Genomic DNA, 27,602 nt, shown 5'->3' on the forward strand with positions numbered 1-27,602 from the left:
TCCCTGACCAGGGATTGAACCCAGGACCATGCCTGGGTTCACTCAGTGAAAGCACCGAGTCCTAACCACTGGAGCACCAGGGAATTCCCACAGGCCACTCTTCTTAATTCAAAGTCTATTCACCAAATTATAGTCAGAAGGAAAGATATAAAGCAAAGGCCCAAATATGAAAATAATAATTCACAGGAAACTATATTCTTTCATAAATGAGGCATACATAAATATTTATTCAACTGTTTACTAGTATGGAAAATGGAAAAAGACTCTTATACCTGTCACCCTAAAAAAGGAGCTTTTCAGTAAGAAAGGTAGACTATACCTAATAAACTAGAGACATCAAGGAACTTTCACAAGGCCAGTAGGAAAATCCCAACAAATACCACATTGTCATTTTTCAGTGGCCACTTAACACAGAACAAATAAAATGTTATTAAAAAATTAAACCTAACTGCATATTGGAAATACACTTCAATTTACCCATCAGTTCAAGAGGCTTCAAAATACAAAGAGAAAATATCATTAACTCATATAACAAAAAAGAACTACCTATTAATCTTATGTATTACTATTGAAAGGCAACTCACAGAATTACCTCACCTCAATCACCGTTTCTAAAAGTAATTGGTAGGCAGGTATAAAATAAGCTACAAGGATATATGGTACAAACAAGGAATACAGTCAATATTTTATAACAACTACAAATGAAGTATAACCTTTAAGAATTGTGAATAACTATATTGTATGCCTGTAACGTATAATATTGTACAGCAACTATACTTCAATAAAAACAAAATAATAAAAACAATAATTGGTAAAAATCCACAGTCCAATGATGTCCTTTAAGAAAGAGGCTTAGCAAACATATTTAAATTTTTATAATTCTTTCATATTGAAATTTTTCTTATGCTTTATATATAGATTAATTTCCAGCAAGTTTTCTAATGTTACCCACATTTTTTTTTTCTTTTCCATGAGAGTTTTAACATGTAGGGATGGGGTCAAATGAAGTCTTTCCCACGTTGTTTACATTCAAGAGTATCCAGTGACTCCTTTCATGCCTTCAGGATAAACTGGGACCACTAGTCTTTCCCACATTCTTCACATCTGTATGGTTTCTCTCCAGTGTGCAGTCTCATATGTCTTTGAAAGTTTGTGTGATAAATGAAGGCTTTCCCACATTTATCACATTTAAAGGGTTTCTTTCAGGACTTCCCTGGTGGCACAGTGGTTAAGAATCCACCTGCCAATGCAGGGGACACAGGTTTGAGCCTTGGTCCAGGAAGATCCCACCTGCTGCGGAGCAACTAAGCCTGTGTGACACAGCTACTGAACCTGCACTCTAGAGCCCACGAGCCACAACTACTGAAGCCCACACACCTAGAGCCCATGCTCTGCAACAAGAGAAGCCACTGCAATGAGAAACCCGTGCACTGCAACGAAGAGTAGCCCCCGCTCGCCACAACTAGAGAAAGCCCACGTGCAGTAACAAAGACCCAATGCAGTCAAAAATAAAAGAATAAAAATGTTTTTAAAAATAAATAAATAAAATAAAGGGTTTCTCTCCAGTATGAATTCTTTCATGTACTTGCACATAACTGGAACAACTGAAGCCTTTACCACATATTTTACATTCATAGGGTTTCTCTCCAGTGTGTCTCCTTTCATGTATTTGAAATGAACTGGGAGAAAAGAATGTTTTCTCACATTCCTTACATTTATAAGGTCCATCTCCACTGTGAATGATCATGTGTGCTCGGAAGCTAGAAAGAGAAAGGCTTTCCCACACTGCTTACATTCATAGGGTTTCTCTCCTTTGTGAGTCCTCCTGTGTGTATGTAAGGAACGCTGGTATCTGTAGGCTTTCCCACATGCCTTACATTGATAGGGTTTCTCTCCAGTATGAATTCTTCCATGTCTTTGAAGAGAACTGGGGCAGCTGTATGCTTTGGTATGTTTTTTACATTCATATGGTTTCTCGCCACTGTGATTTCTTTCACGTATTTTGAAACCTAGATGAGAATTGAAAGCTTTACCACATTCGTTACATTTGTAGGGTTTCTCTCCCGTGTGATTTCTTTCATGTATTTTTAAACCTCAAAGGGAAATATAAGCCTTACCACATTGCTTACATTCATAGAACTGCTCTACTGTGCCAGTTCTGTCATGTGTTTGATATCTATAGGCTCTTCCAGAGTGTTTACACTGACAGGGTTTCTCTTTAGTGTGAGTTCTTTCATGCACTCAAAGTGTAACTGGGAGGGCTTCCCTGGTGGCGCAGTGGTTGAGAGTCCGCCTGCCGATGCAGGGGACACGGGTTCGTGCCCCGGTCTGGGAGGATCCCACGTGCCACGAAGCGGCTGGACCTGTGAGCCAAGGCCGCTGAGCCTGCGCATCCGGAGCCTGTGCTCCGCGGCGGGAGAGGTCACAGCAGTGAGGGACCCGCATACCGCAAAAAAAAAAAAAAAAAAAAAGGTGTAACTGGAACAACTGAGGGCTTTCCAACATTCCTTACATTTATAAGGAGCATCTCCAGTATGCGTTATCACGTGTCTTCGAAGGGTTTTGAGACACATAACAAAAGCTTTCCCACAGTCTTTACATTTATACATTTTCTCTACATTGTGATTTTTCATGTTTTTAAAAACACTGCAGATAACTAAAGGCTTTCCCACATGCCTTACATTTATACGTCTTCTCTCCATATTTCTGATACTCATATGGTTTGTGTTCAGTGTGACATCTCATATGTCTATTAAGGGATGAATGACATGTAAAGATTTTTTCACATGCACCGCATTCATGTGGTTTTACTCCAGTAGTTTTCTTGTTCAGACTGAGATTTGGAATAAGGCTGAAGTTTTCTCCACATGGACTACCCTTTTTATTTTCACAGAGTGCCTCAACCATATGACTTCTGTAAATAATGAGAAGCACACTGTTAATTATTTCTTTATTAATGATTTTATACTTATTATATTTATTATGATTTATAAGGATAGTGTAGAGTTTCTCCCTCGCCTGAATTGTTTGAAATTGAATATACTGAATGCTCTGCAAGAGAACTTCACCCTTGAGACTATTTAAATGGTAACATTCATATGTAGGGTTTACTAATACTGTTTCCAAGAGAAATATTTTGCAAACACTGAATGACTATGTCACATTTCAGACAGTATTTTGGGGAAATTTTTTCTTTCTTTTGTTTTTGTTTTTGAAAATTTTCTAATAAACACATTTAAAGCAGGGATTATTTGTTGTTTGCTTCTATTTATTTATTTATTTAACATCTTTATTGGAGTATAATTGCTTTACAATGGTGTGTTAGTTTCTGTGTTTACTTTTTTAAAAAATATAACATACTAGGATGCTCACATGAGATACTGCTTCTCATTGTGAGTGCAACTCAGCTTAGTTTTCTCTCCTGGTTTTTGTACTTATCTTCAATGACATGATCTTCCCATGTTTTCCCTAAAATGTAGACCCAGAAAAATAATTCCAAAGTATTAGAAGTTACAGAAAAACTATTAGAGTCTAGGTCCATGCCTAGAGCTGTGACCATGTCTAGTTTACTTACCAACATTCTTCCTTTTCCACGTTCCACATCTTGGAACAACGTCGGTGGGCAAGAAAACTCATTCTCAAACTGACAAAGTGAAGGAATGTTGTCGTCCTTACCTATTGAGGCCAGGTTCCAGAAGATTTCCAGCATCACATCTCTGTAGTTTCTTCTGTGAAGGATCCAGTAAAGCCCACTCTTTCAGGGTGAAGTTCACAGTCACATCCTCAAAAGCTACTGAGTCCTAAAAATATCCCAAATAAATGTACAGTCAGATGCATGACACTGACAGCACTAGACATCTATACTCCATCTATAGGAGGGTTATGTGTGAGTTTGTCTTCTCCAAACATTTATCTATGACTTTTATCTAACTATGATCATCAAAAGCTTACTCTCTGTCCACACTTACTCCTTCGTAAGTTTTTTGGGTTTTTTTTTCCCGCCATGCTGTGCAGCATGCAGGATCTTGGTTCCCCGACCAGGGATCAAACCCGGGCCCCCTGCAGTGGAAGCACAGAGTCCTAAACACTGGACCAACAGGGAGGTCCCACTCCTTTTTAGAGTTTAATGGCATCATGAGCACATGCAAATTATTTACACATTTTTACTGTGGTCACATTTTTTCTCTCTAACATCTCATTTCTCTCTAACAGCATGGTGTGCAGCATGTTGGGAAATGGTTGGGAAATGCTACAGGAATGAAACAAATATTATCATTTTAAGACCACTAATTCCTTGTGAGAAAGATTCTTTCATCTTCTTCCTTATCACCCCACCATTCACAGCACTCCATGAGGCAAAGGGTCAAATCTGCATGAGGTTTCAATAAAGAAAAACACAGTGAAGAGCTGGAAGATTTTTCTTCTAGTCGTCCCATGACCCAACATGCGAGTCCAGGAGGCCTGTAGAAATCAAACTTGTAAAAAAGCCCTGCTGGTCACACTGTCCTAAAGTCATCCAGGCCATTAGAAGTAATCAGAGGCAGCTGCCTGAATGTAAATATTCCTGTGGGGAAGTGTTGCTTTTAACTTGTGTAATATTTGTCACAGACACAATTCTTCACTTTTTCCCCTGATTTGATAGGTTAAAACATTATTTGAAACTTAGAGCTCAGACATGAGGAAGAGGCATGACAAGTTAGAATGAAAGAATCCCTAAACTCATGTGCCTTGGGGCTGCTTCCAGGCATTTTTTAGAACAGCTAATGAGATGATGTACCAAAAGGTCTCTTTCCAGTCAATCCTGAATGGTGCACCCTGGTCCCTGTTGCACTTGAGGAACAGGTTAAGAGCTGTAGATTGCAAGTTCACTGAAGTCCACAATGGCTTGATGGTAAATTAGCCCACAATTATAAAATATGTAAAAATGTCAGCAGTGCTTTCCTCCAAAAGAATATAAAATCTCCATCCTCCAATTTCAGGAAGAAGCTATTCCCAACCAGCCAATGTTGATGGTGTCCTGCTAACTTCCAGTCTGGAATTTAGGGAACTTAGAATATGTCATTCTCGGTCTCACTAGAAGAAAATGAAAGACGTTGAAATGAACAACGCTTCTTAGATCCATGTGTACATTGAGGTCAAAGGGCAAGCCAGTGTCTCCAAAATTGGGAAACAGAAAAGGAAGATGGAATTTTGAAATGTGCCCCAAATATTGTTCCTAATAAAGCCTATACTGACAAAAAAGTCTATTTATTTACTAGGCCAGAATCTAATACAAAGACAAAAAAACCCAAAAAAGACAGAATACAACATCCATGAACCCCAGGATAATGTTCTTGAACAGAATGTTTAAAATACACATAATGCTAATACCTGAAGGAAAAAATGGAAAGAAACAGAAAAAATAAGTGAATTAATAAACACCAAAATTTTGGACTTCCCTGTTGGTGCAGTGGTTAAGAAACTGCCTGCCAGTGCAGGGGACATGGGTTTCAGCCCTGGTCCGGGAAGATCCCACATGCAATGGAGCAACTAAGCCAGTGTGCCACAACTACTGAGCCTGTGCTCCAGAGCCCGCGAACCACAACTACTGAGCCTGCGTGCCACAACTACTGAAGCCCGGGGGCCTAGAGCCCGTGCTCCACAAGAGAAGCCACCGCAATGAGAAGTCCGCGCACCGCAACGAAGAGTAGCCCCCACTCCCCGCAACTAGAGAAAGCTCAAACTCAGCAACAAAGACCCAACGCAGCCAAAAATTTAATTAATTAATTAATTAATTAACCCAGAAAAAAACACCAAAATTTCCTAAAATTAATGACAGACTGCAAACTGTAGATACAGAAACACTAAATATGAAAACATCAGAAGTGCACACCCAAGTACAGTAGACCCTTGAACAACATGGGTGTGAACTGTATGGGTCTACCTATATGTATATTTTTTCAATAAATATACAGTCAGCCCTCCATACTTATGGATGTGCATCCCATGAATACGGAAGGCCAACTATGGGACTTGAGCATTCATGGATTTCAGTATCTGTGGCAGATTCTGGAACCAATCCCTCAAGGGCACCAAGGGACGACTATATATCATATTCAAACTAGTGAAATATCAAAGACAAAAAGGATGTATTGAAAGAAGCCAGAGGGGAAAACACTTCTTAGGTTCAGAGAAACAAAAATTTGAATTAATCAGACTTCTTTTCAGACATTGTTCAAACAAGAACAGAATGGCACAAAATATTTAAAGTTTTAAAATTAAAAAAAAAACACTCTCCTAGAACTTTTAAAAATTAATTAATTTCTGGCCGTGTTGGGTCTTCATTGCTGTGCGCAGGCTTTCTCTAGTTCCGGCAAGCGGGGGTTACTCTTCGTTGCAGTGCGCGGGCTTCTCATTGTGATGGCTTCTCTTGTTGCGGAGCACAGCTCTAGGTGCATGGGCTTCAGTAGTTGTGGCACGCAGACTCAGTAGTTGTGGCTCGCAGGCTCTAGAGCGCAGGCTCAGTAGCTGTGGCACACTGGCTTAGTTGTTCCATGGCATATGGGATCTTCCTGGACCAGGGCTCAAACCCATGTCCGCTGCATTGGCAGTTGGATTCTTAACCACTGCACCACCAGGGAAGCCCACTCTTGTAGAATTGTGTCAAGCAAAATCATTCTTCAAAAATAAAGAAGAAATAAGGGGGACTTCCCTGGTGGTCCAGTGGCTAAGACTCCATGCTCCCAACGCAGGGGGTTTGGGTTCAATCCCTGGCCAGGGAATTAGATCCCACATGCTGCAACTAAGAGTTTGTATGCTGCAACTAAAGATCCTGCATGCCGCAACTAAAGATCCTGTATGCTGCAATGAAGATCCCATGTGCCGCAACTAAGAACCGACGCAGCCAAGTAAATAAATATTTTTTAAAAAAGAATAAGGACCTTCTGAGACAAAAATTGAGGGAATTTGTCATTAGTACACCTACTTTGAATGAATGTTCAAAAATTCATCAGAAAAAATGTAAATGACAACAGTGGAGGATTATAAAAGGAATAAAGGATGGTAAAGTATCTTTGACATTTACTGTCATTAATGTAACAGATGGTACTTTGTTTAAAATAATATTAGCAACAATGTATTTGGTAATAATAAGCTTATAGATAAGTGAAATAAATGACAGCAATATGACAAGGGACAGGGAAGGGGAAATTGGGAACAATGTGGTATGAGCTACCTGTACAACCAGTGAAATGGTATAATGGTACAGACACACCTTGAAGTTATTTTGGGTGTGGTTCCAGACCACCGCGGTAAAATGAATATTGCAGTGAAGCCATTAACATGAATTTTTTGGTTTCCCAGTGCATATAAAAGTTATATAAACACTATACTGTAGGGAATTCCCTGTTGTCCAGTAGTTAGGACTTGGTGCTTTCACTGCCAAGGGCCCAGGTTTAATCCCTAGTCGGGTAACTAAGATCCCACAAGCTGCGTGGTGTAGCCAAACAAACGAACAAATGAAAAACTATACTGTAATCTGTTAAGTTGCAATAACATTATGCCTAGAAAAAATGAACATACCTTAATTAAAAGATAATGGTGTTAGGGCTTCCCTGGTGGTGCAGTGGTTGAGAATCTGCCTGCTAATGCAGGGGATACGGGTTCGAGCCCTGGTCTGGGAAGATCCCACATGCTGCGGAGCAACTACGCCCATGAGCCACAACTACTGAGCCTGTGCGTCTGGAGCCTGTGCTCCACAACAAGAGAGGCCACGATAGTGAGAGGCCCGTGCACTGTGATGAAGAGTGGCCCCTGCTTGCCACAACTAGAGAAATCCCTCGCACAGAAACGCAGACCCAACATAGCCAAAAAGAAAAAAAAAAAAAAAGAAAAAGATAATGCTGTTAGAAAAAATGGTGCCAATAGCTTGCCTGCCAGAGTTGCTACAAATGCAATATCTGCAAAGTGCAATAAAGCAAAGCACAGTAAAATGAGGTATGCCTATACTTGACAGAGAATGTGGCTTAGTTGTAAATGTACACTGCAAACTCAAAGGCAACCACAAAAAATATTTTTTAAAAATGTGTTATTGATATGCTAAGAGCAGACAAAAAAAATGAATCATGTAAATTGCTCAATTAAAGCCAGAGAAGGCAGGAAAAAGGTGGAAGACAGAAACAAAAAACAAGGACAAGGGACTTCCCTGGTAGCGCAGTGGTTAAGAATCCACCTGACAATGCAGGGGACATGGGTTTGAGCCCTGGTCTGGGAAGATCCCACATGCCATGGAGCAACTAAGCCTGTGCTCTAGAGACTGCAGGCCACAACTGCTGAGCCTGTGTGCCACAACTACTGAAGCCTGCACGCCTAGAGCTGGTGCTCCACAACAAGAGAAGCCACTGCAATGAGGAGCCTGTGCACCGCAACGAAGAGTAGCCCCTACTCGCCACAACTAGAGAAAGCCCGTGTGCAGAAGACCCAACACAGCCAAAAATAAATAAATAAATAAAAATTAAATGAACAAACAAACAAAAACAAGGGCAAGAAAGAGAAAACAGTAACAGGTATGGTAAATATTCATCTGACCTGATCAACAACTTTAATCATCAATGCTCTCAATACAGTTGAAAGACAGATGCAGTAATATCAGATTTAAAAAATCACAGTTATATGTTGCCTATAAGAAACCCACTTTAGGGATTTCCCTCGTGGTCCAGTGACTAAGACTCCATGCTCACAATGCAGGGGGCCTGGGTTCGGTCCCTGGTCAGGGAACTAGATCCAACATGCTGCAACTAAGAGTTTGCAGGCCACAACTAAAGGTTCCACATGCTGCAACTAAAAGATTTGGCATGCCGCAACTAAAAAATCTCACACGTTGCAACTAAAGACCCCGCATCCCACAACTAAAGATCCCGCATGCTGCAATGAAGATCCCATGTGCTGTAACTAAGACCAGGCGCAGCCAAATAAATATTTAAAAAAAAAAAGAAACCCACTTAATTTTATTTATTTATTTTTAATTTTTTTATTTTTGGCTGCATTGGGTCTTCATTGCTGTGTGCGGGCTTTCTCTAGTTGTGGCGAGCGGGGGCCGCTCTTCCTTGTGGTGTGTGGGCTCTATGTGTGCGAGATTCAGTAATTGTGGCATGTGGGCTTAGTAGTTGTGGCTCACAGGCTCTAGAGTGCAGGCTCAGTAGTTGTGGCGCACGGGCTTAATTGCTCTGCGGCATGTGGGATCTTCCTGGACCAGGGCTCGAACCCGTGTCCTCTTTATTGGCAGGGGGATTCTTAACCACTGCGCCACCAGGGAAGCCCAAGCAACCCACTTTAAATATTTAAGACTCAGATGAAAGGTAATGGAATGGAGAAAAATGTCCCACGCCAACACTAATGAAGGAAAGCTGGTGTAGGCATATGAATTTCAGACAATGCAGATTTCAGACCAAGGAAAACTCACAGATGAAGAGGGCATTACATAAAGACAAAGGGGCCCATTCTCCATGAAGGCATAGCAATCCTTCATGTGTACATGCATAACAACAGAGGGGCATTAGAATGCAAGGAGAAAGGAGCTGATAGAATGCAAGGAGAAACAGATGAATCCACTACTATAGTGGAAGACTTCAATGCCCCCTTACCATAAATTATAAATTCCAACAGGAGAAAATCAGGACAGTTAAACTGATCAGCACAATAAAACAACTAGATTTAACTGTGATCTATGGAATACTTAAGGCAATAACAGCAGAATATACATTCTTTATAAGTTCACATGGAACATTCACCAAGACAGACTACATTTTGTAACACAGAACACACCTTAATAAACTGAAAGAAAAGAAACCCTATGAAATATGCTCTCAGTCCACATTGACATATTCTAGAGATAAATGACAGGAAGATAGCTGGAAACCCCTAATATACATGGCAATTCAATAACAGAATTCTAATAATACGTGGGATCACAGAAGAAGTCTCAAGAGAGACTATTTTGTGACTAAAGGAAATGAAAATACACCTTATTAAAGGCTGTGGGATGCAGCATAACTAATGTAAAGAGGGAAGTTTAGGCTATCAAGTTTCTAGGCTACACAAGAAGTTTCTAGGCTACACTAGAAAAACCCAAAGATCTATATTCAATAACATAAGCATCTAACTGAGGAAGCAATAAAAATAACAGCAAATTAAAATGGGAGTAAGCAGAAGAAAAGAAACATTTAAAGTTAAAAGAGGAATCAGTGTAATTATGGGAAAGCAATAGAGAAAATTAACAAAACCAAAAGCTGGTTCTTTGAAAGATTAATTTAATAAAATTGATAAACATCTAGTCAAGATTACCAGGCAAAGAGGGAAGACAGAAATTATTAATATCAAAAATGAAAGGAGAGGGAAATAAAAAATGAAAAAAGATTTGATACAATCTAACATCCACTATGATAATAAACTAATAATAGAAGGGAACTCTCTGTTCTTAAAAAAAAATCTACACAACACTTGTAGTTAATATTGTACTTAATGGTAAGAAACTGGATGCTTCACAGGGAATATAAGAACAGGGCAAGGAAGCATCTATCCAACATTGTACTGGAAGCTCTGGCCAATGCAGTAAGACATGAAAAGAAAATAAAAGGTACATAGACTGGTAAGCAAGAAATAAGACTGTCTTTGTTCTATATGACATGATTTTCTATGTAAAACATCTGATAGCATCCACAACAAACAGACATAACTCTGGGAATTAATAAAAGTGTACAGCAAGGCTGAAGAATATAAATATCAATTGCTTTCCTGTAAACACACAAAAAATGTATTCAACTGATCTTTGACAAAGAAGTAAAGGCAATTCAACCGACACAAGAAAACCTTAAAAAAATAGTTATGGAAATAACAGATAGCCACATACAAAGCACACACACACTCACATATGTACATACAAAAGGAAGGTAAACACAAGCCTTTCACAAAAATTAACTCAAAATAGATCAGAAATCTAAATGTGAAATGCAAAAGTAAAAACTCCTAGATATAACATAAGAGAAAATCTAGGTGACCTTGTCTGTAGTGATGACTTTTCAGATACAACACCAAAAAAACAAAAAATCCACAAAGAAAAAAAATGTTATACTTCTTTAATATGAAAACTTGTGTCCTGGGAAAGTGTTAAGACAGGTCACAGACAAGGCTAAAATCTTTGTAAATATCTGATAAATGACTGGTATCCAAAATATACAAAGAACTCAAACTCAACAGTAAAAATACCAACAACCCAGTTAAAAATGGGCTAAAGATCAGAACAGACCTCACTAAAGAAAATATACAAATGGGAAATAAGCAGTATGAAAACATGCTCAACATATGTTCTTGGAGGATTACCAAAAAAGAGAGAGAAAGAGATGTCCCTACACACTTATACATGGCTAAAATGAAAAGACTCAGAACACCAGATACAGCCAAGACGTGAAGCTGCAGGTAATCCTCATTCACTGCTGGTGGGAACAGAATTTGTTATGCCTACATTTGAAGTTAGGAATTTTATGTCAAAACTAATTATACTCTTATATAGTAAGATCCAGCAATCACACCTTGGTATTGACCTAAATGAGCTGAAACCTTATATTCACAAAAAACCTGCATATGAATGTTTGTATGTACTTTATATTTATAATTGCAAGAGTTAGAGGTAAGCAAGATATTCTTCAAGTGTCAAATGGATAAACAATCAGTGGCATATCCATACGATAAAATATTGTTCAGTAAAAAAAAAAGAAATGAGGTATCAAGCCATGAAAACACATGGAGGAAACACAAAAGCATATTGCTAAGTGAAGGAAGACAATCTGACAAGGCTATATACTGTATGATTTCAAATGTAAGACATTCTGAAAAAGACAAAATTACAAGCTAGTAAAAAGATCTTTGGTTGATAAGGACTTGGGGGTTGGAGGGAGGAACGGATGAACCAAAAGGTGGAGCTTAAGGGATTTGACGGAAATGAAACTACTCTATATACTACAGAAATGATGGATATATGTCATTAAACGTTTGCAACCCCAGAGAGCATATAACACAAATAGTCAAGAATAATGTAAACTGTGGACTTTAACACACGAATATGGGTTCAGTAATTGTAACAAATGTACTGTAGTAATACAAGATGTAAAAAGTAGTGCAAACTGTGTGGATGCAGAGGGGTTATTTTTCTACTAAGGAAAAGAAGAATTACAGGAACACAATATTCAATAGATAAAGGAATCCAAAGGAAAGAAAGCAAATATTTGAATCAGCTGAGATAAGCACACCACTTCCCTACAGTTCAAAACAAAAACCCACATTCAGAAAGTTAAACATGTTCTTAAAATTGTGGTCCAGACACTCCTGACTGAGATAGAACCCCTAGAAGTGAGTCTGTCCCTGGTGAAGAAGGGTAGGGACCCCAAAATAAAACTCTGGCAGCAGTACATACTCTTCTCTTGCCTGGCGGTATGCAAGCCCTTCCTCTCCCAGGCTTCCATTCTCACAAGTGAGGATTTCTCAGCGGGTTCCAACCCAAATGAACTCCCGAATTCCTAAACACTTTGACAAGGAGACAGAACACCAACCTCCACAGACTACCCTGTGCACAAATTACACTGAATGCACCGACATTATGGATGCAACACTCAAAAAAATAATGTCTAAAAATGTCTAGGTCTAAAGAAACTACAACCCCCTCGCCCCCATGTGCACTTGCTTTCCCAGATTTCCAGGGCTCTGTAGTTTCACTCCTTCCATGGTGGGTGCGACCAGGTAGGAGGTAGGCTCCCCAAGAAGAACCAACTGGACCTTCAAGTACTTCCCTTTGCAGACTTAAGGAGGCATTAACTTGGGTCGCTGACCACAGTCCTCTACACCCCACTGGAGTTGTTTGGGACCTACTTTTATATTTTAAACGACACAAACCCAGTGTTTGAACAATCCAGCAAAATCATTCAAACCCAGTATTTTTGCAGAAAGGAAGGAAGAAAATCATAAGGCACTTTTACTAGTTCAACCAGAAAACTCCAAATATCTATTTATTTGTAAAAGAAGATGTCAGTTAATTATCATTTTCATGGTAATACACTGTTTTGTAAATAATTAACCACACTTGAACACTTCTGATTTTCAAGTCTAAGTCCTGGAATTCCTATTGAAATCATCCAAAAATAAAGTACGCACCTCAGAAACTTACTACCCATTCTCAGGGGAAGAAAAAAGTGAAACCACAATCCTTTCCTTTTTTGAGAAAAGAAAGCATAAAGCGCTTTTATTGCAATAATAAAACTTGAAACTCATACGTAGTGTAGGGGGTAGGGATAGGGGTGGAGGAGTAGGCAGCAATTTCTCTCACCAAATCGCTACACCGGACAGCAAAGGGGTGAGGGGGGGAAGGCGGACAGCAAAGGGGTGAGGGGGGGAAGGCGAAGTCAGGAAACTCTGAGATCAGCAGGGGGAGATGAGCATCAAAAAACAAGAGATGCTGAAGCTGCGATGACCAACATCATTTTCTTAAGACAACACTCAAGGATTTGTCATGATGGCTGGGGTTTCATGGGTGTTAAGTGTCTACAAACAGCAACTTCAATTTAACTTTCAATTAAAGTTCTTAAAATTTACAAGTGGAGCTTGGATAGCTATGAGATTACAAAAATCCTGAATATCCATTAGAAAAACCACAGGATGGAAAAAAAAAAAAGCCAGGCCATGAAGAAGGCTTCAGAGGTCCCTGCTGGCCCAGGGACAGACACCTGTAGTGTCCAACATCTCAGTGAAAACGATCTGCTTTCAAAAGGCAGAGGGTTTAAGGGGAGGGTGAAGGTGGGGCAGTGGAGGCAAAGACTCTCCCCCTTCCCACTTTAGTGAAACCACAATTCTTAACAAATGGAATGTAATCCTGGGATATTTTCTTTTGGCTTAAATTCACCTCTTTCTTGCCTCTTCGAAAATCTCTTACATTGTCTTTCAAGCTCTATAAATTAGATACATTTCACCTCTATTGAAAGAGAGACTTAAATAAGTGAATAAATCTTTTCAAGGCGACAAACTCAGAGGGGGTAGTTCTTACAGGACAGTTCGCCCAGGAAAGTTCCAAAGAAGAACCTCATCAAAGGATTTCCCATAGGATGTTTGTCCCTAGAAAATAAATTTGGAGAAAATATTTCATACAACAAATTCCAGGTGGTTATTCTCTGCTTTCCTCTCACGTAAAATACCCACAGACAAAAAAAAAAAAAAAAAAAAAAAGCCAACCATGGCTCAGTGTTAAAGGATATACAGTTAAAATACTGGACCTCTTTGAAATGAACCCCGAAAATGGACAGTTGGTAATGCTGTTGTGAATCAGTGTGGGGAAGAGTGTTTTGGGAATGCGGGGAGCGATCTGGAAATTTAGGCATTTGTTGCCAGCTACTCTGGGGGGACAGCATCGTGGATTTGAAATCTTGCTTCCCAAACAGTTGGAAAACTCAGGAGGAAAGTGGTCCCCCTGTGTCAAAAAGGAGAGGCTGGGAACCCACAGACCACAGATCCTTCCACGCACGAACCCCTGGAGACCTAGTCAGTACTGTGCCCTGATGGCCCTCCCCGTGGTCACCGCACAATCTGAGGGAAACGCGGGGCTGCGGGCACAGAGCTGCCCAGAGAGGCCCCGGGGTCAGGGCCCCAGTCGCCGCGCGCAGTGACAGGACAGGATGCGCGGAGGCCCCGCTACCGGCCCCGCCCCCACGCTGCGAGCCGGAGGGAATGAGGTCTGAGCGGCGCCGCAGGGGTGGACTCGGTCCGCAGACTCGGGAATTGACCGCGGGGAGGCCCGGGTCCCGCCACGGCCGGTTCCAACCAGGCTCTCCTCTCGTCTCCGCACGCCAAGGGGCAGCACACTCACCAACTCACCATTTCTAGGTTTCCTGGGTCCCTCCTAACGACCAGTGCAGATCACAGCGCGACAGAGACTGTGGCAAAGGAACTAGCAACGGTGAAGGGCACAGAAGAGTCGACCCTGGGGTGGGCCAAAGCGAGTGGATAAAACCAAGTCGGGAAGCTGTGTAGCACCACTCACCTGGCCCACCGGCGCCCCTGATTGGAAAGACGTATGCTGCACCCCTTGGAGAAAGCTTTGCTCTGCAGAATTCTCTGCGGCCTGTGGGGAGAGCCTGTCTCCACCTGGCACATTTGATTTTTTTTTTTTTAATCTATTTATTTGGCTGCCTGGGGTCTTAATTGCCGCATGCGGGATCTTCCGTTGTGGCATGTGGGCTCTTTCATTGCAGCTGCGTGGGCTCTGTGTTGCAGCGTGCGGGCTTCTCTCTAGTTGTGGTGCGGGGGCTCCAGAGCGTCTGGGCTCTGTAGTTGAAGCACGGGCTCTCTAGCTGTGGCATGCAGGCTCAGTTGCCACGCGGCATGTGGGATCTTAGTTCCCGGACCAGGGATGGAACCCGCGTCCCCTGCATTGGAAGGTGGATTCTTAACCACTGGACCACCAGGGAAGTGCGGGTACATTTGATTTTAAACCGAACTTTTATCTGGTCTGGGCTACTTTTGATTGTGGTAATATACATGCAATAAAAATTTACATTGTCATTATTTTTAAAGTATATGGGTAAACATTGTGAAATACATTAACATTGTGAAACCAATCTCCGGAACTATTTTCGTCTTCCAAAACCACAACTCCATACCCACTAGACAACAACTCCTCATTCTCCCCGTCACCCAGCCCCTGGCCAAAAGCCATTCTACTTTATGTCTTTATGAATTTGACTATGCCAGGTAACTCATACAAGTGGATTCATACTGTTTCGACTTTTTTGACAGGCTGATTACAATTAGCATAATGTCCTCAAGGTTCATCCATGTTGCAGCAGGTGTCAGATTTGCTTTCTTTTAAAAGCCTAACAACACTCTGATGTGTGTATGTGCCTCATTTCTTTAATCCATTCAACCATTGATGGGTGCTTGAGTTACCGCCACCTTTTGGTTATTGGGAATAATGCTGATATGAACACAATTGGATATGTATCTTTCAATTCGAGTCACTGCTTTCAATTCTATTTCAATTCCCTGAGGTAAATTTGCCAGATGGTAACTCAGTTGAAATTTTTTGAGGAATCGCCTTGTTGTTTTTCATACCATCAACAAGATTTTATATTCCCAATAACAGTGCACAAGGGTTCTGAAGGGTGTTTTCACTTTCTGGATGGTTATCTTTGAAGCACAAAAGTCATTAACTTTTTTCTTCCAGTTTCATTGAGATATAATTGATATACATCACTGTGTAAGTTTAAGGTGTACAGCATGATTTGACTTACATTCATCATGAATCGATTATCACAATAAGTTTGGTAAACATCAATCATTACATGTAGATACAAACTTAAAGAAATAAATTATTTTCCTTGTGATGAGAACTCTTGGATTTACCCTCTTAACAACTTTCATCATATATATAATATATTTATCTATTGTATATTACATTCCTAGTAATTACTTATAACTGGAAGTTTGTACCTTTTGACTACCTTCGTCCAATGACCCCTCCCCCATCCCTACACCCCTGCATCCCCCGCCTATGGTAACCACAAATCTGATCTGTTTTTCTGTGAGTTTGTTTGTTTTTGAAGTATAATTTACCTACAACACTATGTTAGTTCCTGTTATGCAACATACTGATAGATATGTCTATACATTTCAAAATGATCACTGTAAGTCTAATTACCAACTGTCACTATGCAAAGATTTTACATAATTATTGGCTGTACATTTCATACCAGTGACATTTATTATTACTATTTTAAAAATTATCTCCCCTCTCTTTTAAGATTTTTCTTTTGTGATGTGGACCATTTTTTTTTTTAAAGTCTTTATTGAATTTGTTACAATACTGCTTCTGTTTTATGTTTTGTTTTCTTGGCTGAAAGGTATGTGGGATCCTAGCTCCCTGATCAGGGATTGAAACTGCACCCCCTGCATTGGAAGGCGAAGTCCCAACCACTGGACCGCCAGGGAAGTCCCCATACCAGTGACATTTATTTTGTAACTTAAAGTTTTTACCTCTTAATCTCCCTCACCTATTTCTCTCCTCCCCTCACTTCCCTCCCCTCTGGCAATCACCTGTTAGTACCTGTATCTATGACTCTGTTTTTGTTTAGTTATGTTTGTTCATTTGTTTTTTAGATTTCACATATAAGTGAAATCAGAGTATTTGTCTTTCTGTGTCTGACTAATTTCACTTAGCATAATACCCTCTAGGTCCATCCATGTTGTCTCAAATGACAAGATTTAATTCCCTTTTTGGCTGAGTATTATTTCATTTTACATATATATACAGTCTTCTTTATCCATTAATCTATTGATAAGCACTTAGGTTGCTTTCATATATTGGCTATTGTAAATAATGCTGCAATGAACATATGGGTGCAAATATCTTTTTGAATTAGTATTTTCACTTTCTTTGGATAAATACCCAGGAATGGAGTTGCTGCATTGTATGGTAATTCTATTTTTAATTTTTTGAGGAATCTTCATACTGTTTTCCATAGCAGCTACACCAATTTACACTCCCACCAACAGCACACAACAGTTCCCTTTCCTCCATGTCATCACCAACACTTGTTATTTGTCGTTTTGAAAATAGTCATTCTGAGAGGTGTGTGGTGATATCTCATTGTGGTTTTGATTTGCATTTCCATGATGATTAGTGATGTGGAGCATCTTTTCATGTGCCTGTCGGCCATCTGTATGTCTTCTTTGGAAAAATGTCTATTCAGATCGTCTGCCCACTTTTTAATTTTTTTTTATGTTGAGTTGATTGATTTATTTTTATATTCTGGATATCAATCCCTTATTGAACATATCATGTGCGAATATCCTCTCTCATTCTGTAGGCGGCCTTTATGTTTAGTGGATAGTTTCCTTCACTGTGCAAAAGATTTTAGTTTGATGTGGTCCTACATGATTATTTTTGCTTTTGTTTTCCTTGCCAGAGGAGATGTATCCAAAAACAATATTGCTAAGACCAATGTAAAAGGTCAGAATGACTATATTTTCTTCTAGAAGTTTCATCATTTCAGGTCTTACATTTAAGTCTTTAATCCATTCTGAGTTTATCTTTGTATATGGTGTGAGAAAGTAGTCCACTATGATTCTTTTTGCATGTAGCTGTCCAGTTTCCCCAACACCATTTTATTCCCCTATTATATATTCTTTCCTCCTTTGTCATAGCTTATTTGCCTATGTAAGCATAGGTCCACCTCTGGGCTATCTATTCTGACCCATTGATCTATGTGTCCGTTTTTCTGGCAGTACCATACTGTTTTGATTACTGTAGCTTTATAGTATAGTTTGAAATCAAGGAGCGTAATACCTCCAGCTTTGTTCTTTTTTTTTAAGATTGTTTTGGCTCTTCAGGATCTTTTGTGTTTCTATACAAATTTTAGAATCATTTGTTCTAGTTCTGTGAAAAAATGTCATTGGTATTTTAATCGGAATTACATTGAATCTGTAGAATGCCTTCAGTGGTATGGTCATTTAAACACTGTTAATTTTTCCATTCCATGAGCACAGTGTATCTTCAGTTTCTTTCATCACTGTCTTATAGATCTGAGTCTGGGCTTTTACCTCCTTAGTTAGATTTATTCCGAGGTATTTTATTCTTTTTGATTCAGTTGTAAGTGGGATTGTTTTCTTAAATTCTCTTTTGGATACTTTGTTGTTAGTGCATAGAAGTGCAACAGATTTCTGTATATTAATTTTGTAGCCTGCAAATGTATGCATTTATTGATGAGTTCTAGTAGTTTTTTGGTGGTATCACTAGGGTTTCCTATGTGTAGTATTATGTCATCTGCAAACAGGGACAGTTTTATTTCTTCCTTTCCAGTTTGGATTCCTTTTGTTTCTTTTTCCTGTCTGATGTGGCCAGAACTTCCAATACTATGTTGAATAAAAGTGGTGAGAGTGGGCATCTTTCTGTTCTTGATCTTAGAGGAAACTTTCAGCTTTTCACTGTTAAGTATTTAATATTAGCTGTGGGCTTGTCATATATGGCCTCTATTATGTTGAGGTATGTTCCATCTATACCTCCTTTGCAGAGAGTTTCTATCATAAATGGATGTTGAATTTTGTCAAAAGCCTTTTCTGCATTTGATGAGATGATCATATGGTTTTTATTCTTCATTTTGTTAATGTGGTGCATCACATTGATTGATATATGGATATTGAACCATCCTTGAATCCCTGGGATAAATCTCACTTGATCGTGGTATATTATCTTTTTAATGTATTGTTGAATACTGTTTGTTAATATTTTATTGAGGATTTTTGCATCTGTGTTCCTCAATGATATTGGCATGTAATTTTCTTTTTTGTGATATCTTTGATCCGGTTTTGGTATCAGGGTGGTGCTGGCCCCATAGAATGAGTTTGGAAGCATTCATTCTTCTGAAATTTTTAGAAATAGTTTAAGAAGGTTAGGTATTAACTCTTCACCTGTGAAGCTGTCTGGTCCTGGATTTTTAAAAAATTAATTAACTAATTTATTTATTTTTGGCTGTGTTGGGTCTTTGTTTCTGTGCGAGGGCTTTCTCCAGTTGCAAGTGGGGGCCACTCTTCATCGTGATGCGTGGGCCAATCACTGTCGTGGCCTCTCCCATTGCAGAGCACATGCTCCAGATGCGCAGGCTCAGTAGTTGTGGCTCACGGGCCTAGCTGCTTTGCGGCATGTGGGATCTTCCCGGACCAGGGCTTGAACCCGTGTCCCCTGCATTGGCAGGCAGATTCTTAACCACTGCGCCACCAGGGAAGCCCTGGTCCTGGATTTTTGTTTGTTGGGATTTTTAAAAATCACTGATTCAATTTTTTTACTGGTAATGGGTCTGTTCATACATTCTTGATTCAGTCTTGGGAGAATGTACATTTCTAGGAATTTGTCCATTTCTTATAACAATTAGCTTATAATTGTTCATAGTAATCTCTTAGGATACTTCCTTTTTCTTCTGTGGTGTTGGTTATAACTTCTTTTTCATTTCTGATTTTATTGATTTGAGCCCTCTCTTTTTCTTTTCTTTCTTTTTTTAAATTTATTTTTGGCTGTGTTGGGTCTTCATTGTTGCACACGTGCTTTCTCTAGTTGTGGCAATTGGGTGCTACTCTTCGTTGTGGTGCACAGGCTTCTCATTGCAGTGGCTTTTCTTGTTGCAGAGTATGGACTCTAGGCGTGCAGGCTTCAGTAGTTGTGGCACATGAGCTCAGTAGTTGTGGTGCACAGGCTCTAGGGTGTTCAGGCTTCAATAGCTGTGGCACATGGGCTCAGTAGTTGTGGCATGTGGGTTCAGCAGTTGTGGCTCAGGGGATCTAGAGAGCAGGCTCAGTAGTTGTGGTGCACGGGCTTAGTTGCTCCATGGCATGTGGGATCTTCCTGGACCAGGGATTGAACCCGTGTCCCCTGCATTGACAGGTGGATTCTTAACCACTGTGCCACCAGGGAAGTCCCGCTCTTTTTTTCTTTATGAGTCTTCCTAAAGGTTTATTAACTTTTTATCTTTTCAAAAAACCAGCTCTTAGTTTCCTTGATCTTTTCTATTGCTACTTTAGTCTCTATTTCATTTATTTCTGCTCTGGTCTTTATGATTCTTTTCCTAACTTTGGGTTCTGTTTGTTCTTCTTTTTCGAGTTCCTTTAGGTGTAAGGTTAGGTTGTTTAGTTGAGATTTTTCTTGTTTCTTGAGGTAGGCCTCTATCACTATAAACTTCCCTCTCAGAACTTCTTTTGCTGCATCCCATAGATTTTGGATCTCTGTGTTTTCATTTTTACTTCTCTACAGGTATTTTTTGTTTCCCTCTTTGATTTATTCAGTGACCCACATGTTGTTTAGCCTCCACATGTTTGTGTTGTTTGCATTATTTTAATTGTAGTTGATTTCTAGTCTCATAGCTTTTTTTTTTTTTTTTTTTGTGGTACGCGGGCCCCTCACTGTTGTGGCCTCTCCCGTTGCAGAGCACAGGCTCCAGACGTGCAGCTTCAGTGACCATGGCTCACAGGCCCAGCGCTCTGCAGCATGTGGGATCTTCCCGGACTGGGGCACGAACCCATGTCCCCTCCATCGGCAGGTGGACTCTCAACCACTGCGCCACCAGGGAAGCCCTGTAGTCTCATAGCTTTGTGGTTGGAAAAGATGCTTGCTATGATCTCAGTCTTGTTAAATTTACTGAGACTTGTTTTGTGGCCTAGCCTGTCATATGTCCTGGAGAATGTTCCATGTGCACTTGAAAGGAATGTGTATTCTGTGGCTTTTGGATAGAAAGTTCTAGATATAGCTATTAAGTTCACCTGCTCCAATGTGTCATTAAAGGCCAATGTTTCCTTATTGATTTTCTTTTTTTTCTTTTAAAAATATTTATTTTGGCTGTGCTGGGTCTTAGTTGCAGCACATGGGATCTTTGTTGCAGCATGCGGGATCTTTAGTTACAGCATGTGGGATTTTTTTTTTTTAGTTGTGGCATGAAGGCTTCTTAGTTGTGGCACGAGGACTTCTTAGTTGCAGCATGTGGACTTCTTAGTTGTGGCATGTGGTCTTCTTAGTTGTGATGTGCAAAGTCTTAGTTGCGGCATGCATGTGGGATCTAGTTCCCCACCCAGGGATCGAACCTGGGCTCCCTGTATTGGGAATGTGGAGTCTTACTCACTGGATCACCAGGGATTTTCCTTGATTTTCTTTTTGAATGACCTGTTCATTGATGTAAGTGGGGTGTTAAAGTTTCCTACTATGTTTGTGTTTCTGTCACTTTCTCCTTTTATGTCTGTTAATATATTTAAAAAATATATTTAGGTTCTTTTATGTCAGGTGCATATATATTTACAATTGTTATATCTTCTTGAATTGATCCCTTGATTGTTATGTAATGTCTTTCTTTGTCTTTTGTCCAGTCTTTGTTTTCACGTCTATTTTGTCTAAGTATTGATACCCTTTTTTGTTTGTTTGTTTCCATTTGCATGTAATACTTTTCCATCCCCTCACTTTCAGTTCATGTGTGTATTTAGATCTGAAGTGAGTCCCTTCGAGGCAGCATATATATGGGTCTTGTTTTTGTATCCATTCACCCATTCTATGTCTTTTTATTGGAGAATTTAATCCATTTACATTTAAAGTAATTGATAGGTATGTACCTATTGCCATTTTGTTATTTATTTTTGGATTTTTTTGTAGTTCTTTTTTGTCCCTTGCTTCTTCCTTTGCTCTCTCCTCTTGTGCTTTGATGACTATCTTTAGTGTTATGTTTGAATTCCTTTATCCTTTTTGTGTGTGTATCTATTATAGATTTTTGGTTTGTGGTTGCCATGTGGTTTATATGTAGCCATATAAGACTATTTTAAGTTGCTGATCTCTTAAGTTCAAATGCATTTTAACAACCCTGCATTTTTACTACCCCCATCAATGTTTACTGTTTTTGACATCATACTTTATATCTTTTGTTTTGTGTATCCCTCAACTACTTACTGTGAATATAGATGATTTTACTACTTTTGTCTTTTACACTTCCTACTGGCTTTATAAGTAGTTCATCTATTATCTTTACTGTATATTTGCCTTTGCCAATGAGATTTTTCCTCTTGTAACTTTCATATTTCTAATAGTGGTGTTTTCTTTTCCACTAGAGAAGTCCCTTTAACATTTCTTGTAAAGCTGATTTGGTGGTGTGTTGGGGAAGCTAGTAAAGTAGTCTTATTCAGGCTTCAGAGGTGGCACTACACCTCTCTCTGACTGGGCAACAAGCCTAAAAACTGGTTATGTGTCAAGCTACATGCAGGCCAGCAGGGGTGGTACCAGCACACCTTGTAAATCATTAGATAAGATAGGGAGTAAGTCTGGGGGCTTCTTGAACGCTGAGGGCCTGGCCAGCCCCAGGGGATCAGAGAACACTCCAAGACTTTACGAGTTAAGACCAAGGCATTTATAACAATAACCAGAGCTGCAAATTTGCACGTAGGCCGATTGTTATCACTCTGGGCCTGGTGCTAGAAGTGGGACTCCTTTGAGTAACAAACTGAAGTCTCACCTGTGGGGTAGACACACTGCTTGGGGCTTTTTCCCACATGGGACTCCAGATTGCTCTTCCAGGGACTTCCCAGTGCTGCTTGGATCTGGATGTAGGTGCTTCACCAATTTGGTGATGTATAAACGTCTATTATTCTTTCTTAATTAGTTATAATACTCTTTTCTTAATTGATATACTGTATTCTTGTGTTAATCCAATAAACTCTTTAAATTTTTGCTTAACTTAGTGTGGAGTGGTTATTTGCCAGTGAATCCTATTAACCTGAAATGAAAGTAAAACTTTCAGCAAAACATGGTGCTAAACCCTTTTAGATTTTTCTTCTCTACAAAACTTTCGATCTCTTCATGAAATTTAAATGAAAGCCTTACCAGGTAGAGTATTCTTGGTTGTACATTCTTCTCTTCAGCACCTTAAATATATTGTGGCACTCCCTTCTGTCCTGCAAAGATTCTGCTGAAAAGTCAGCTGATAGCCTTGTATGCAATTTAGAGCTTTGCCATTACTGTTTTTAATATTCTCTTTAAGTTTTTCCATTTTAATTACAATATGTCTTGTGATCCTTTTTAGGTTAATCCTGTTTGGGACTCTCTGTGCTTCTTGAACCTGTATGTCCCGTTCCTGTCCCAGTTTATGGATGTTTTCAGCTACTATGTCTTTAAATACATTTCTGCCCCCTTTTCACTCTCTTTTCCTTCTGGGACCCCTATAATGTGAACATTAGTAGGCTGTATGTTGTATCTTATACTGTCCTTATTTTAAAAGATTTTTTTTTGTTGTTTTTCTGTTCAGCTTGAGTAATCTCCACTGCGCCCTCTTCCAGTTTGCTAACCTGTTCCTCTGTATCAACTAAACTACTGTGCCTTCCTTCCAGTGTATTTTTTATTCCAGTTATTGTATTTTCAGCTCTTTTTGATTCTTTATATTTTTTTGCCTTTGTTAGAAAATTCTAACTTCTCACTGTGTTCACCCATTCTTCTCTGGAGTTCTTTGAGCATCATTATGATTATTACCTTGAACTTTTTATCAGGTAGATTGCTTATATGAACTTCACTTAGTTCTACTTCTGGGGTTTTATTTTGCTCCTTCATTTGGAAAATTTTCCTCCATTGCTGCATTTTGCTTAATTCACTGTTTTTATATCAATGAATTTGGTAGGTTGCTTATGTTTCCCAATCTTGGAGAAGTGGCCTTATGTAGAAGACATCCTGTGTTGCCCAGCAGCACACTCCCTTCTGGTCACTAGAGCTATAGGCTCTAGGGGTGCTATCCATGTGGGCTGTGTGGGTCTTTCTGTTTTAGTTGGATGACTACTATGGGCGTGTTGGTAGGTATGGCTGGCCCATGGTGTAGTTGGTTGCCAGGAGAGCCTTGTGCAGAGAGGTTGACAGCTGCTGACGGTTGAGGCCAGGTCATGGCACATCCAGGGGAGTCTTGGTCCTGGCCCATTGGTGGGCAGGGCCAGGTCATGACAAGGCTGGCTGTGGAGCCCATGGGTTCTGGGGGCTAGTGCTGGCCCACTGGTTTGTGGAGTCATGTCCTGGGGTGCCTGGCTGCGGGGCCAGTGTTCTTGGAGCTAGTGTCAGCCTGAAGGTGGATGGGGCTATGGCACAGAGAAGGGGTCCTGGGGCTGGTGTCAGCCTGCTAGTGGTTGGTGCTGGTTCCTGAAACAGCTGGCTGTGTGGTCCAGGGAGTCCCAGAGCAGGTCTTGGCCTTCCAGTGAGTGGGGCCATGGCCCAGGGAAACCCAGAGTGGTACTAGCCTGCTGATTGTAGGCCAGGTCTTCACACAGCTGGCTGCAGTGGTCCTGGGGTTTGTATCTGCCAATTGGTGGGTGTGGCTAGGGCTCAGGGTTTCTCAGTGCTGGTGCCCACCCTCTAGTGTGTGAAGTCAGGTCCTGGGGCTAGTATCAGCCCACTGGTGGGTGGAGCCAGGTCCAGAAATCTCTGGCTGTGAGCCTGTAGGAATCCTGGTACTATTTCCAGTTCACCAGTGCATGAGATTGGGTCTTGGACCCTCTGGTGGGCAGGGTCAGGTCTCAGGGCAGCTGGAGGTTCAGGGGGTCTTAGAGCACCTGGCCTGCTGGTTGGTGGGGCTGTGTCCCTGCTTGGCTAGCTGCTTGGCCTGGGGTGTGCTAGGACTGGTGCCAACCAGCTGGTATGTGGGGCCAGGTCCTGGCACTAATAAGCTAGAGGGAGGATTCCAAAGTGGTGTTCGCCAACACCAGTGTCGTCATGCTAATATGAGCCCACCAAAATGGCTGCTGCCAGCGCCTTGTCCCCAGCATGAGTCCCAATTGCCTCCTGCCTCTCTGGGAGACTCTCCAATGTCAGTAAGTGGGTCTGACCCAGGTTCCTTTCAAATTACTGTGTCTGCCCTGGGTCTTGGAGCATGTAAGATTTTGTGTAAGCCCTTTAAGAGTGGTCTCTCTTTCCCACAACCCTCTAGCTCTCCCCAAAGTAAGCCCCAATGACTTTCAAAGACAAATGTTCTGGGGGTTCTTCAACCTGGTGCAGTATCCCCGGGCTGTGGAGCCCAATGTGAGGATTGGACCCTTGCTCCTTGGGAAGAACCTCTGAAATTGTAATTATCTTCATGTTTCTGAGTCATCTATCTATGGGCATGGGTCTTGACTACACTGCATCTCTGCTCTTCCTACCCATCGTGTTGTGGTTTCTTCTTTATATCTTTAGTTTGTAGAAGATCTTTTTTGCTAGTCTTCAGGTTGTTCTCATCAATAGTTTCTCTGTAAATACTTGTAATTTTGGTGTGCCTATGGGAGGAGGTGAATTCAGGGTCTTCCTACTCTGCCATCTTTGCCAAACTCCAAAAGTCATTGATTTGATGAAGTCCAAACTACCTATTTTTTCCCCCATTTTTGCTCCAGCACTGCTCCCCTTTGGGGCAAAAGTGCCAATACTGAGGGGGGGAGAGCACACACTTAGAGGGAATGGAACCAACTTGAACTGGACCCTGAGGGTTTCTGCTCCAGTACCTTTGGACCTGATCCCACCCTGATAGGGCACTATTGTCCACTCAGCATAGGAGAAGCCCTGGCTCACACCCAGCTCTGGCTTCAGTCCCTCTGCCTCTAGCCCCATTGACCACCTGGTGATAGCTGCCAACACACCCTGAGGTGACGTGATGAGATAAAACTAGTGGTCACTTCAGGTCCAGCTCTCAAACCAAAGCCACTGGGCACACAAGAATGTATAGGGACCTTCCCACACAAGACACACATTTAACCTTGGGATAAGTAACTGTTTCACCTAATTTCATAGAGACAGAGAAAGTTAAGCAAAATGAAAAGACAGAGAAATTTGTTTCAAACAAAAGAACAACAAAAAAGAAACCCCTCAAAAAACAACTAATGAAACAGAGATGAATAATTTACCAGTTAAAGAGTTCAAAGCATTAGTAATAAGAATGCTAACTGGGGACCTCCCTGGTGGCACAGTGGATAAGACCCCATGCTCCCAATGCAGGGGGTCTGGGTTCAATCCCTGGTCAGGGAACTAGACCCCACACGCATGCCACATCTAAGAGTTCTGACGTCACAACTAAGGAGCCTGTAAGCCGCAACTAAGGAGCCCACTTGCCACAAATAAGACCCAGCACAACCAAAAAAAAAAAAAAAAAAAAGAATGCTAACTGAACAAGGAAAAAGAATAGATGGACAGATGGACACAGTGACAATTTTAATAAGGAGCTAGAAAATATAAAAAAGAAGCAGTCAGAGCCAAAGAATACAATAACCAAAATGAAAAATACACTAGAAGGAATTAACAGCAAACCAGGTGATACAGAAGAATGGATAAGGGATCTGGAAGATAGAATAATGGAAATAATCCAGAACAGCAAAAAGAAAAACAAATTAAAAAAATAAGAACAGTAAAAGGGACCTCTGAGACAACAACAAGCATACTAAAATTTGCATTATAAGAGTCCCAGAAGCAGAAAAGAGGGAGAAAATGGCCAAATATGTATTTGATAAAATTATGGTTGAAAATATCCTGAACCTGAAGAAGGAAACAGATACCCAGGTACAGGAAGCACAAAGAGTCTCAAATAAGTTGAACCCAAACAGACCCGCACAAAGACATATCATAATTAAAATGGCAAAATTTAAAGATAAAGAGAGAATTCTAAAGGCAGCAAGAGAAAAACAAAGAGGGGACTTCCCTGGAAGTCCAGTGGTTAAGACTCCATGCTTCCACTGCAAGGGGTATGGGTGCAAACCCTGGTCAGGGAACTAGGATCCTACATGCCACACAGCATGGCCAGAGAGAGAGAGAGAGAGAGAGAGAGAGAGAGAGAGAGAGAGAAACAAAGAGTCACATAAAAGGAAACCCCTGCAATGCTATCAGCTGATTTTTCTTCAGTAACTTTGCAGGCTAGAAGGGAGTAGCAAGATACATTTAAAGTACTGAAAGGAAAAAACCTACAACCTAGAATACTCTACCCAGCAAGATTATCATTCAAAATGAAAGGAGAGATAAAGAACTCAGACAAGCAAAAACTAAAAGATTCATCAATATTAGACTGATTCTAAAAGAAATG

At 40.5% G+C, this 27,602-nt stretch overlaps 1 pseudogene; it reads right to left on the reverse strand.

Annotated features, from left to right (window-relative positions):
- Positions 1–833: 833 nt before the first annotated feature.
- Positions 834–27,602, reverse strand: part of LOC114892221 — a 51,182-nt pseudogene continuing 24,413 nt past the window's right edge.

This window comes from Monodon monoceros, unplaced genomic scaffold (assembly GCF_005190385.1).
Source record: "Monodon monoceros isolate NGI ecotype Baffin Bay Population unplaced genomic scaffold, NGI_Narwhal_1 Super_Scaffold_12, whole genome shotgun sequence".
Lineage (NCBI taxonomy): Eukaryota > Metazoa > Chordata > Mammalia > Artiodactyla > Monodontidae > Monodon > Monodon monoceros.